The 12368-nt window shown below is 34.9% G+C and overlaps 1 protein-coding gene across 1 annotated transcript in view; it reads left to right on the forward strand.

Annotated features, from left to right (window-relative positions):
- EYS (eyes shut homolog) overlaps positions 1-12368 on the forward strand; it is a 1671360-nt gene that overhangs the window by 358825 nt on the left and 1300167 nt on the right. The window lies entirely within an intron of this gene.

Consider the following 12368-nt stretch of genomic DNA (forward strand, 5'->3'; position numbering starts at 1 on the left):
CTAAATAAACATTTCTCCAAAGAAGCTATACAGATTGCCAACAAACACATGAAAGGATGCTCAACATCACTAATCATTAGAGAAATGCAAATCAAAACTACAATGAGGTATCACCTCACACCAGTCAGAATGACCATCATCAAAAAATCTACAAACAATTAATGCTGGAGAGGGTGTGGAGAAAAGGGAACTCTCTTGCACTGTTGGTGGGAATGTAAATTGTTACAGCCACCATGGAGAACAGTATGGAAGTTACTTAAAAACTAAAAATAGAACTACCATATGACCCAGCAATCCCACTACTGGGCAAATACCCTGAGTAACCATAATTCAAAAAGAGTCATGTACCACAATGTTCACTGCATCTCTATTTACAATAGCCAGGACATGGAAGCAACCTAAGTGTCCATCAACAGATGACTGGATAAAGAAGATATGGCACATATATACAATGAAATATTACTCTGCCATAGAAGGAAATGAAACTGAGTTTGTGTAATGAGGTAGATGGACATAGAGTCTGTCATACAGAGTAAAGTAATTCCGAAAGAGAAAAACAAATACCTTATGCTAACACATATATATAGAATCTAAAAGAAAAATAAAATGGTTCTGAAGAACCTAGGGGCAGGTCAGGAATAAAGACTCAGATGTAGAGAATGGACTTGAGGATTGGGCGGGGGAAAGGTAAGCTGGGACGAAGTAAGTGACTGGCATGGACATATATACACTGCCAAATGTAAAATAGATAGCTAGTGGGAAGCAGCCGCATAGCACATGGAGATCAGCTCGGTGCTTTGTGACCACCAAGAGGGGTGGAATAGGGAGGGTGGCAGGGAGATGCAAGAGGGAGGGGATATGAGGATATATGTATGCATATAGCTGATTCACTTTGTTATACAGCAGAAACTAACACACCATTGTAAAGCAATTATACTCCAATAAAGATGTTAAAATCAATCAATCAATCAAGTAAGACATCAAAATCATAAAATGTTGTCGTCGAGGGGAGCAAGAAAATGTAGGTTCTTTTTAGAATGTGTTTGAGCTGGGGGGAGTCGGGATAAATTAGGAGCTTTGGATTACAGGTACACACTACTATATATAAAACAGAGAAACAACCAGGTCCTACTGTATAGCACAGGGAACTATATTCAATACCTTGTAATAGCCTATAATGGAAAAGAATCTGAAAAAGAATATCTATGTTATATAACTGAGTCACTTTGCTGTACACCAGAAACTACCACAACACTGTAAATCAACTATACTTCAATAAAGAAAATAAAAATAAAAGAACTAAAAAAGAGTTATCCCAGGGGGAACATTCCAGATTTAGGGGGCTGCTGGTACAAAACCCTCAGGTTAAAGTGAGTTTAGTGTGTTAAGAAACTGAAGATGTTGGACATCTTCAGGTACATTGGTGTACCTGGAAAAAAAGCAAGAAAGGAGTGATGTGGGTTGTTAGCTGACACCACATCATATAAGGCAAAGAGGTTGGAGTTTATTTGAAGTACTGCCAGAAGCTGTCATATGGGATTTATATATTGTAATTATATTATATTTTCATAAATCACTCTGGGTGTGATGTCTACGGTAGTAGAGTGAGTGTTAGAATAAAGAAACCAGTTAAAATATTATTCCCATTTTGGGAGGGAAATAATTATGACAGTCTTTGATGTTAGTAACTGAGATAGAGATAAATAGACACATTTGGGATATTTTTCAAGGAAAAGTACCCACGACTTGCTGATCAGTTCAATGAAGGTAAGGAGGAATAAACAACTCTTAGGTTTTGTAATTTTTCATAGTAAATAAGGAAAAATAACAGTAGAACTGCTTAGAGAGAGTTTTGTTTTGCCCATGTTGCATTCGTGATGCCTAATAGATATCCAAGTGCTGTTACCAGCTGGTATTTAATTAATTATTCAATCCTGGAGTTCAGTCAAGAAAGGAAATTTCGACTTGTGAGTCTTTGTCACGTAGACGTCATTGTACAGTTGAGATTTTCTATACATCGATTGATGGTCTCATTTATGTGACTTGGAAATAGTAGACAGAAAAATGGATGCTTCAATAAAAGAATGAGTAAATAAAAGACGATGGCAACAACCAATGGGCAGGAGAGGATAGGAAAGAATTTTAGGATCTGGGCAAACCACAAAAGAAATAAAGGCTATGAAGGAACTGAAGAGACGTAAAGAAAGCACAGACTGTTTGATATACTGTGTGTGAAACAGGAATCTGATTATTAGATTTGCTTCTTTGTCCCTGGCTCATTCCTCCTTTATGGTTTCTGTGAAGAGAAACCTAGCACAGTCTGAGTTAGCCTAGAGGGAGCAAGCAATTGAAGAAATCTTGTTGAAGAAAATATCACCAAGAAACAGATAAAGAAACTGTGTGTGTTTTAGCCAGAACTGAAATACAGACCTGGAAATATATTAGGAAGAAAAATTAAGATTATTAGAAATTAACATCTAAAAATTATTTTAAAATAAGATGCAGAATGCTTGATTATTTGCATTCTAGAGATTCAAAACCTAAAAGGGTGAATGACTTCTATTTTATTGAATGTATTCTAACTGGTTATGCTTAATAATTTATTTGTCAAACAAGAGGAGACTTTACTACAGCTCACTGAATAAAATTAGAAATCTCATTTAAATTCCATCTACATTTTGGCAATGAAAGCTCTAAAATCATATACACATACACCTTAAATGCAGCCTACTTTCATCAAACCATGTGGAACATAATCAGAAATTGAAGAGTCAATCATAAATTCTGTTTCTGACAATCTTTATGATATTCATTATATCACTTGGAATTTTAATGTTTTGTTAATGATTTGTCCTAAACAGGATTGGGAATGATTTTCTGTCCTTTAGAGGTATAATACCACCATTGCTATTTATGTGCATTCAGTCACTGATACTTTTTCATTCATTTAACACACATTTTTTGAGCACTAACATGTGTCAGTAACTATTCCAAGTGCCAGAGATACCAAATGGATACCTAAGCACCTGCCTGCAGAAGAAGCTGTAAATGCTATAGAAGGTGGAAGTAACTGCCTGTGCCTGGATAAAATAGGCAGAGGCTTCATAAGATGGCTTTTGATCAAGGTTTTAAAAAGAAACCAAGCAAGATTGCAGGCACTTAAACAGTCATTGTTGCTTGGAGCACAGGATGCATGAGAAAAGGAGCAGGGTGAGAGAGACATTGCCAGGAAGGTATCCCAGACACAGATTCTGAAGTACTCGGGGATTTTTACTTTATCCTCTAAATCCAGACTTCTCAGGTAGAGCTCTAAACTCTGGGGATGTATGTAAGGCTTAGTGAACATCGCAAAAGTAATTGAAGCTTCACTTGGACTGTCAAGTTTCCCTACAGATTTGTGTGCATTGTGGTATTGAATGAATGATATCTCAAGAGGGATAAAATATGGTGTAAAATTCAAGATTTACATAACTTTAAAATCAAAGAGCCAAATCTGAAAAAAGAAAACAAATATATGTCTTATTTGTAGGTATCTTGTCAAACTATTCTGATGTTTGAGATCATAAATTCCCTCTTTTCATCAGTTAAAACTGTTTAATAGATGAGCTTCAACATACGGATGAGGGGTGGGGAATCAGTTAAAGGCTGAAGTTATAGGGTATTTCATGACAGTTTTCTTTTAGAAATATAAGTTGGTAGCAGTAAGCATTCAGTTTGATTAGAGGAAGCTGGGGTCAGACAACTCAGAGATATATTTAGGGATCAGGACCCTAGGGAGGAGGTGCTGATCTAATTCACTTAATGTGGAGAGGAGAGCCATGTTTCTTAGACTTCACCAGAGAGTGAGAAGAGAATCATATTAAGAATATAAATTGATGTTTTATTATGTCCTTCCACTCTTTGGGAACTCCAGGGCTGTAGGAATCTTCACCAAGTGTCTTATCCATCACAAGACTTTAGCCTTGGGGTTGCCCTCAGGTTGACTGAAGTTTAGACAGTGTCTTCTCCTTTCTGTCTCTCCCCTTCTCACCCTCATTCCTTTACAGAATCCAACAGGTCTAAACACAGACATCCTTCTCCTCCCTTTTCTTGAAGCATTTAGTTCAGAAAAACTTGTAATTTCTTCCCCTGCCCCTTTGAAGACATCTTTTTAAAGGCCTCTTGAAGATTCTACAGCTCAGGGCTATCTCTCTCAAGGATCTGAGCGCCACCCTCTTGTAACACAATCACGGGGGAAGATAGCGCCCTGCTTCCTGGCCTCTGTGGGTAGGCAGGAGCACAATTTTGGCAAATATCTGGATCTAAGTTGTAAAACTGCCTCGCATCTTGAAGACTGAGAAAGTTTACTTTCTTTTGGGTAAGGTCAATTAGCAAACACATATAGCCTACGATCACAGGCCTTAATTTTAAAAACTCTCTCATCCTTTGTCACAGTGGAGTCAAGCTCTCCCCATTACCATAATCTTAAATAAAGTCTGTCTTGCTTGTTTAACTTTAGTGAAACTTTTGCTTTGATAATAAGCTTCTCAATTTCTAGAAAATTACGTCATCCTGGCCTGAATATTTGTAAAAAAAGCAATTGTTTGCTGAAGTACGTAGTGTTTATTTTGTAGTGAAAGCAACATACCACCGGCCCCAGTATTTATTACTAAGTATAATCTAAAACTTATTTCCTTATCAAAAATTAGACTGGAGGAACACGATTGCCTGTAAGGAAGATCTGAATATATCTGTGACCAGTTGTTAAGAATCTGCCTGCCAAGGCAGGGGACATGGGTCCAGGAAGATCCCACATGCCGTGGAACAACTAAGCCCATGCACCACAACTACTGAGCCTGTGCTCTAGAGCCCATGAACCACAACTACTAAGCCCACATGCCACAACTACTGAAGCCCATGTGCCTAGAGCCCATGCTCCACAACAAGAAAAGCCACAACAATGAGAAGCCCACGCACTGCAACAAAGAGTAGCCCCTGCTCACTGCAACTAGAGAAAGCCCACACAAAGCAATGAAAACCCAATGTAGCCAAAAATAAATAAATTAACTAATAAGTAAATAAATAAATACACTTGTGCCTCAGATATCCCATAATCCATTTCTAAATATAGTTAAGAAGAAAAATGTACTAAATTTCTACAGAATTGTTTACTGGTTTGAACTTTGATGGGCATAAAAATAGATCATATTGATGGAAACTTAAAGAAACAGATATGAAACTCATCTTGTCATCTGCAAGAATGTCTTGGTAATGCCCTCCCTAAGAGGACCATCTAGTGACATTTCTGTCTGGCCTTAGTATCAGTTGTCCTTTCTCTTGAGTCAATAATGTATTGTTATGTAATGAACACTGCAACGCTTTTCCTCTATACTGCCTGCTACAAATTTAGGATGAAGTTAGTGAACCAACTAAAATCTTTAAGATATGGCATTTTTTAGCCATATTTTCAAATTCATGTTATAAACCCACTATATTTTTCTCTCTCACTCTTCAAAGTTAAGAATAATTTCCTGTATTCTATTTCACTTGTTCTCAAATCTTCCCCAGGACAGGCCTGACTGGTATGCACAGATGAGTGGATGGATAATGAAATAGATTAATAGTTCGTTTTTTGTGATTATAGGAAACAAGGACTGGTTTGCTTTAGTACTCCTGCCTCAACTTTTTGGAGTGATTCTGAATAAAGCTCTTTCCTTGAGATTTTAGGGACCCAAAATCCTTGGCAGTAGACATTACAACAGACAGCATTTTGATAGGGAAATCCAGAACAGGAGATGAGGGGAGAATCACATGTCATTTGGTAATCAAATGAGTTATTTTATGAGCATGAATAACCAGAAATATATGGGGTGATTATATGAAGTAAGAGATCACTTTAAAATGAACGCAGTATAAAGAACAAATATATCTGACAGCAGATTGCTTGAATTTAAATTACAGTTCATCACTGACCAGGTGAGGGGCATAAGCAAGTTATATAACCTCTATTCACACAAATCCCACACATTTAAGTGGAAATAAGAACAGTACCTGCCTAGTAAGGTTGTTATGGGGATGACAGAAGTGAGTGGATGTAAGGATAGTAAATACTGGGTAATTCTGATCCAGCTGGTCTGACCTGGAGATAGATAGATAAACCGCCCAACAAAATAGGTGATTTTAGAGAACTTCAAGCTTTTTTTCTGAAAATCCCTTGTATCTAAAGTAATAGTAAGAGAGATGCACAGAAACTCAATAAAATGTTTTTCACGGTTAAAGAAAACAATCTTTTTTTTTTCCATTAGATGGAAATCTTGCTCTGTTTTGGCATATAAGCTATTGTAGTTATAACCGAGTGGAATAGAAATGCCACCTTCAGGTTCTCAAACAGTTCAGTGACTTTTTTTTTTACTTTGCAAGAAATTGATAAAGATATTTCATAATCTGTCAGCTATTAACTTTTCTTAAAGGAGTTCTTTACATTTATTTCTCTTACTAAATCCACATTCCTGTTGTTATATGATTCTTTATTTTTATAGAAAAAAGCAATCATCTTATTCAAATATCTTATTCAATTAGAGATACTGATTATAAATTAACTAAAATATAGTTAAATGTGTTTATTCTAGTTAACTATAAAATCTGTTTTACATAATTTAATAATTCATGAATCATGGGTAAATGTGTCACAGAAAGCTTTATATGTAGCAAAATAGAAAACTGAGATTTAAAGGTAAATTTAACTTTGTTTTTTTTAATTATAAAATTGAGAAGCTTGGGCTTCCCTGGTAGCGCAGTTATTGAGAGTCCGCCTGTCAATGCAGAGGACACGGGTTCGTGCCCCAGTGCGGGAAGATCCCACATGCCGCGGAGTGGCTGGGCCCGTGAGCCATGGCTGCTGAGCCTGTGCGTCTGGAGCCTGTGCTCCTCAATGGGAGAGGCCACAACAATGAGAGGCCCACGTACAGCAAAAAAAAAAAAAAAAAAAAAAAAAATTGAGAACCTTGAATCCTAATTTACCTAATGATAGTCACAGAACTAGGCATTTTTATGAACTTCACACTAACCTTGTATACTCATCCCTTTAAATTCAAGTATCTCATAAGAGATGAGATATTTTCACAAAACATTATTGAGACTGTTACAGTATTTAGATACAAACAAAAAAATCAAATTGAGCAATGAACATGGTAAATGAAATCAAAAGAACTTCCAATAAAAAAGCAACAGACTCTCAGAACAGCTTTACCTTCAAGGCTGAAATGCAGACAAACATATTTAAATAGTTTTTTACTTTATTTCTTCTGTTAGTGCCTTAATTTGCTCATGCAAAATTTTAATTTTCCTTTTGAGTTTTGTAATTTAATTACAGACTTTATTGGTTCTCCATTGTCTGTATGAATCTTATTCTAATTAATTCCCTGATCCACATTTCCTCTACATCTTTCTCTCAATAAATATTATTTTTAGCTCTTATGTTGACCATGTCAAATAATACCTTTAAGCTTCTATTTCTTAATCAAATTTATATAACTTATCCTGACTTTTATTAAATTTAAGGATATACTGCTCTTACTCTTCACTTTCCCAGTTAACCCTTTTCACCTCCAAAATTTTGTGTTTACTTTGACTCTATTTGAATACATTAATGTAAGTATAATTAAACCATCTGTGTTTGCTTGAAAAAAGTTGAAAACAAGTCACCAACATTTACTTTATTATGAATATGAAAATACTCTTCATTGAAGAAGTGACACTTGAATTATATTTCTTTTCTGAAGTTTCCTATGTTGCAACCCAAATCCATTTGAAGGACAATATTTCTACCTTTGAGATCACATAGCTTTTCATTTTTTACAGTGAATCAATTGTTCAAACTAAGTCAAAGTTTTGTTTATTCATGCCATGACCTTCTTTGTACATTTTAAAATGTCTGCTGAAATTTCTCATTGACTTCTTCCTTTGTATATAAAAAATAAATTAATTTATTAGTAAGTTTTACAAATGTAGTACAGCTTCACATCCACTTTATATGTGGAATGGAGCCACAAAACTATCCTTGAAAAAATAATTTCTTCAGCACTCACTGATTTCATGTTCTAATTTAGACAATGATATTTCCTAGCCATTATCATGTGATATCTTGTCACTGAATTCCCAAATTTATTATTTTCATCACTCCAAGTGTTTTTTTTTCTCCAGAAACATTTAAAATTTTCTGTTTATCCTTGATGTTTTGAAATTTTGTGGTAATGAAACGACAAGACTAGATCTTTTATTGCTCCTAAATAACAACGCATGTCTCATAAACTGTAGCATATTTCTTCTATCAACTAGCTGATGTTTCTTTTATCCCTGTACTTCCTTTGCATGATGGTATGCTTGAATTGGTTTTATATATGACTTCATTTTTCTCTCAGATTTTCCTTTACTACAGTTTTGTAATATAGTTTTTAGAGACTCACTCTATTTCCCTACTCTTATAATAGATTTTATTTTCACAATAATACTGTCAATACTAATGAGTCTTTTAAGTTATTTTTGATTATTTCCTTTATGTATCATCTTATTCTCATTTTGTGGATGTAATATTTGTCCATATTTCCCTGAGGAAAATGAGTGTAACTTTTTAAAAAATTCTCTATTGTCCATTGAATTTCCTCAGGAATGTAACGGAGTTGTTGACCTGTTTCTAGGACTCAATCATGAAGAGCCTTCTCAGCTTTGTCCATGTTTCATCATTACCTTACTCATATTAGCTTTCATCAATGTAAAATTCGTGAAATAGCCATTCCATGAAAGACAACTTCCCTTAATCAATCTCTTTCTTCTTGAAGATTATTTTATTTTTTTTAATTCCTTACTTTACAGAACTTTCCAGAGGGTAGAAAAATAAGTGTTTTGGTTAATTGTGCAATATGGAGCCATTAGTCAGAATATGTAATTAAATACCTTTAGATATGAAAATCAGAAATTTTTCTACTTATAAAGAAAATAGTAAACTATTATGCAATGATTGTATGCAAAAATAATGTAAATATATATGCATATAAATGGGAAAACTTTCAACAAAATTTCATGAAATTTGTTATAAAATATATAACACTCAGTATATAATATACATAAATATAAAAAATTCAAATTTTGAATTTTAAATGTTCATCCAGATATTGGAATACATAGAAAAATACACAGTATTTTCCTCATTATACTGGGGTTATATAGTTCTGTTGTCTTTAATATAATAGACAAACTAAATAAACAACTTTTTCTAAAACTACACTTGTTAAATTCCCTGTTTCAATTATTATTTTATTTTAATGACATTAATATCATAAACATGTTCATAATATGATGGCTTTATTTTCCTCATTTGTTTTTAAATAAGACATGCTCCTGGCACTTTGCTAAAGGTTATAATGCAAAACATGACAATAACATTGAATAAAATTGCAGTAAATAAATTTGTATATAAAAACACTCCCTCTGCAAATAAAATTTACTGGTATGTGTTGTGATTACCAATATACATTCATTTCCTAAGTATCAGGCATGGAATAAATAATCTAAAATTATTCCTAAATTTTGCACCTGAGGAGAATTTAGTTAACTATTATTGTATATATGAATTATTATATTACTGATAATAACATTTTAATTGGAGAAGAATTTAGTTCTTTGAGATGTTTAATTTGAGAAAACAATATGACTAGGAATAAGTTTGACACAAATACTAGGAATTAAATCAAAAGCCAGGACCAGAACTATGGTTGTAAGGAATATGTTTACAGGAGTGTAAGAAAAGTCCTGAATGCAGAGGACACAGGAGGAAAACAGGATGAATGGTTAATGCTTGGGAAAATCCAAGAGGCAGGTGGGAAAGAGAGAAAGAGAAAAATAAGTTAATGAAGATAGAAATGGTTGCCTAGAAATATGATTAAAACCCAACTTCATGTTATGCAACAAAAGCCAATGATTTGGAAACAAAGTTAACTTTTATGGGATTATTTAGTGTTTCAGTGGGTGCTAGTGGATTCTGACTATGATACGTAATTTCTATTGATCTATCTTCAAATTCACTGATTATTTATTCTGCCCCATAACATCTGCTATTAAGCCCAATTAGAAAACTGTTTTCTTCAGTTATTTGAATTTTCAAGTATAGAATTTCCCTTTATTTATTTTATAGTTTTTATTTCCCTGTTGGAATCCCATGTTTATTGTGTCCTTGTCATTCTATTTTAATTTAATTATTTAAATGTAGTTTCCTATAATACTTTTAACATTTTGATATTTATAGCAGCTGTTTTGGAGATTTTGTCTGCTAAAGTTAATATCTAGAACCAGATTTGAAAATCTGACATGAACAAGGGAAGCCAGATAGCAGACAAGGACACACTGTCTACTATCACAGCATCCATGGGAGGGATGTCCTGACACTGAGGAACACAGATGCTGGGGCACTTGAAAACTGGGTGATTGTCCTGATGCTGCCACCTGCAGAAAAAATGAATTATCCTTCCCCGTTTTCATCCATCACCAGTGTCCTTTCAAATCTCATGGTGGGTCCATGATACTAGCCAGCTTTATGTTGCATACTCACATTTAGGGGTATCTGAGACTGGGAAATAAAATATTTTGCATTTTCACCTTCTATATTGAGAGGTGGTCTCTAACTTTATCAAAGAGTCATTGAGTAGATAATTCTCCAAGTACAAGGAAGTTCAGATGATGAGTACCACAAGTAAACAGAAGACAAATCTCACTACATGTTCTATCCTTAAAAATTTTTGCTAAAAACATATCATCTTTTGTTTTTAATTAATTAATTTATTTATTTATTTTTGGCTGTGTTGGGTCTTCATTTCTGTGCGAGAGCTTTCTCTAGTTGCGGCGAGCGGGGGTCACTCTTCATCGTGGTGCACGGGCCTCTCACTATCATGGCCTCTCTTGTTGCAGAGCACAGGCTCCAGATGTGCAGGCTCAGTAGTTGTGGCTCACGGGCCTATTTGCTCCACAGCATGTGGGATCTTCCCAGACCAGGGCTCGAACCTGTGTCCTCTGCATTGGCAGGCAGATTCTCAACCACTGTGCCACCAGGGAAGCCCTTTATCATCTTTTTCTCATAGGAAATATCTAAAGTAATTTTTGAAAATGAGAATAATTTAGCTTACATTAATCATTGGAAGAAGTCATCAGGAGGATGTGACTGCCAGTTGACCAGAGAACTGGACCCAGGCAATCAGAGGTCCCTCATCCCCTTCCCTGTCCTAGAAATGTATGATCTGCCAATTATTCCCACATTAGGAGCTGTTTCAAGGATGAAGCCTTGAGAGAGTAAAGTGTTGTTAAGACCATCTGCACTAGACCCAGTTACAGCCTCTATATAAACTTTTAAGATTCTGGTGGGTGAGTGCTGAAATCTAGTCATCATGTGGCACACAAGACAAGCCTCATAAGTGAGTTCCCTTGCGTATTAAACCTGCTGCCTTCCAATCTGGAAAGATCTGCCTCTTTCTTTGATCTCTCCTTGCCCTCTGTGTACTGAGGCCAATTTGTGAACCAACAGTAATTTAAAGAAACAAGCATGTCAATATGTATAACAGACAGTTTTTGAAGGAAAAGACATCAAAGGAAAGTCAACTTGATTAACACCGTACAGTTATGTATAAACACTCATAAATGAGTTTAATTTTAAGAAGATAACGGACTTTTTGAACTCTCCTAGGTTCACTGAGATGAGAATCAAGCCACAGTTGCAGTCCCGTCAGAACAAAAACAGAAAGAGTAAAAGTCTAGTTAATAGCATTAGGCAATGTGTTGATTTTTTGCAGACACGTTGAAAATCTCATATATTCTGAACATAATGTTAGACTCAGTTGTAAGTTCCATCACTGACATGTTTATAATGAAGTAAATTCTTGGCTTGTTTCTAACTGAGACTGTGAGATTGAGGTAGATGAGTGCCTAAGTGATGCCTGGGCAAATGGGAGCACTTGTGTTGATCTTCACATACCTTTTTCTGCCTGTGTCAGAATGGATTTCAGGGTGGGCACACCTGCTAACCAAAATTATGATAATCAAATGTTAATTTGAGGTGGAAGTAATTCTTTATTTTTAGAAGATACAATTCATCTCATACACATGCATATTAATTTTTTCCAGGAGAATATTTGAACATATAATACCTGCTTGGATTATCTTACTACATCTTCACATCATCACAGAAATAGATATATTTAGAGTTGAATGAATATTTTGCTTTTGTAAATGAGCCAGTTTTTTAGAATCATTAGCTGTAAGTCCATTACACTTATGTTTAAAAGTTATAATTTTTTTTTATACACCACACCCATTCTGTTACCATAGTAACATGGTAACTCTTACAG

This window comes from Lagenorhynchus albirostris, chromosome 12 (genome assembly GCF_949774975.1).
Source record: "Lagenorhynchus albirostris chromosome 12, mLagAlb1.1, whole genome shotgun sequence".
Lineage (NCBI taxonomy): Eukaryota > Metazoa > Chordata > Mammalia > Artiodactyla > Delphinidae > Lagenorhynchus > Lagenorhynchus albirostris.